Genomic DNA, 2,240 nt, shown 5'->3' with positions numbered 1-2,240 from the left:
AAAGCAGAGGACACCAAACGTTAACCACTAGGCCATCAGGGCTGACTCGAGACGCACTTTTTGATAAGGAAATGTTTAATCTGTGTTTGATAACCTTTATGTAATCATAGGCAATCATGTATAATGTACAAGGAAGAAACTGATTTATGTTTCTCAGTCTGACAAACCAGATCACATTTGGAACAAACCCTCCTGTCTAGAGCAGTAATTGTTATCAAGGGATACATTGCACTTAGATAATTAAACTGCTATTCTCTACATTTTACAAAGACATAGCCTATCAAAGTCTGTAGCATAATCAATTTTATGTTTCCTCTGAGAAAACCTTTGGACACGAAATGTCTTATTTATTCAGTAGAAGAACAATTGAAAAGAATCTCTATCCCAATTTATGTTTTTATTTCTAAAATACAGAAGTTCTCCTACATTTAACTTGAATGAATGCAACAAAACTTGGAACACAGAGGGGTACAATGTCCTCCGTAATGAAGAACCATGACGAGATTTGGTTGTACCCTGAATGATTAATTAAGATAAAACCAATGTTATGAAACTTTATTTTTACTTAGTATGTGTTTTTAAATCTCTGGCTCTATTTGAAGTAGTAAAAAATTGAATATGCAAAACTAACATTAAGTACGCACTAAGCCTATACACAACCAAGGCTATAGGTCTTTCATTGTGTCCACCTTCCTCTTTGTCTATCTGGTAGAAAGTAAATTGTTAATAGGCTATAAAGGAGGAGCTACATATATACTATAGAAAATTCTTTCCCTCTTCATATTTTTCTCTAAATTCAATCCTATATTTACCTCTACTTTTCCCATCAGGCAATACTAATTTTTAAGATTTCAACTTACTTTGAAGTTACAGAATCATTTGATTTTTTTCTATATTAAGAAAATATCTTTTTTTCAGCTTTATTGAGATATAATTGACAAAATTGTAAGATACTTAAAATGTACATTGTATTGATTTGATATACACATATATTCCTAAAGAAAAGACTAACACGTGCAGAGTAATTCAAAATTTTTAAAAATATTTAACATTATTTTATTTTATTCTCACAACAACCCTGTAGCATAGGCTCCATTATTGTTCCTATTTCAGAGAAGAGGAAAGAGACCCGGTTAAGTCAAGTGATTTGATGAATGGCTCGACTGGTAGGTAGTGTATGTGAATTGCAGCAAGGGATTTGGCAGATTTTTTATCATAGGCACTTGAGAAGAAAATTCGAGAGTTAGCTTTGAATTTGGGTTTTACTGCTTATCAGCAGTGTAATGTTAGACACATTATTTAAACTCTTTAAATCTTAGTCTTCTCATTCATGAAATGGAGAAATAAATGACTTAAATCATAATATTAATAGAGGACAAAATGAGACCATGCAAGTTAAGATACTTAGCATACTATCTGATACCCAGTAAGTTCTCAATTAATGTCAGCTCTTATCTCAAAAGTGGAGCTGAAAAACAGAGCTACCTGATTCTGTTTTATGAAATATAGCTGATATACTTTTGAAGAATTGTACAAGGATGACACTGCTGTGGATCTATGGGGACATTAATAATGGTGCTGCAGAAAAAAATGAATTAAATCAGTGCATAGAAGCTTGGTAGAAGCCACAGTCTCTCCTCAAGAAAAATGCAAGGGTCAAAAAGCAAATACATCAAGCCCTGTCATTCCTTTCCCTGACTCTGCCCCAAAATACAGAACACTTTACTCATCTGATTTGTTTGAAAAACAGAAACATCTTGTGTGTTTTATTTTTTACAGAGACAAAATACTACCATAAGGTATTGAAAACAATTTCGATTCAGGAAGTCTTTATTCAATTAATTCAAGCACATAAATATATGTTAAATTACTGAATGTCCACAATGGAACTTCTCCTTCCTTCACAATAAGAGGGAGTTTTGTCTTTCTTATTCACTGATGTATTCTAAACACACCAAGAAAAGTACCTGACATTTAATAGATTTTCAATAATTTTTATTGAATTAATGAAAATAACAAATACATGAGCGAATTTGAACTTATCTATCTCTCTATCTCTCTATCTATTTATCTTCAATGAACCAGCTCCCTTTTCATCATCTTAGATATCATAGGATAAAAGAGAACCAAAAGTTCTAAAAGAGAGGATATTGTTTATAGTCTTCCTTTCTTGTTATCTTCAGTAGTGGATTTTTTTTAAGTTGGTGTTTACATTTGGTATCCAAGTTCATATTGAAGTA

Source organism: Diceros bicornis, chromosome 16 (genome assembly GCF_020826845.1).
Source record: "Diceros bicornis minor isolate mBicDic1 chromosome 16, mDicBic1.mat.cur, whole genome shotgun sequence".
In the NCBI taxonomy this organism is placed as follows: Eukaryota; Metazoa; Chordata; class Mammalia; order Perissodactyla; family Rhinocerotidae; genus Diceros; species Diceros bicornis.
This window is presented reverse-complemented; position numbering follows the sequence as displayed.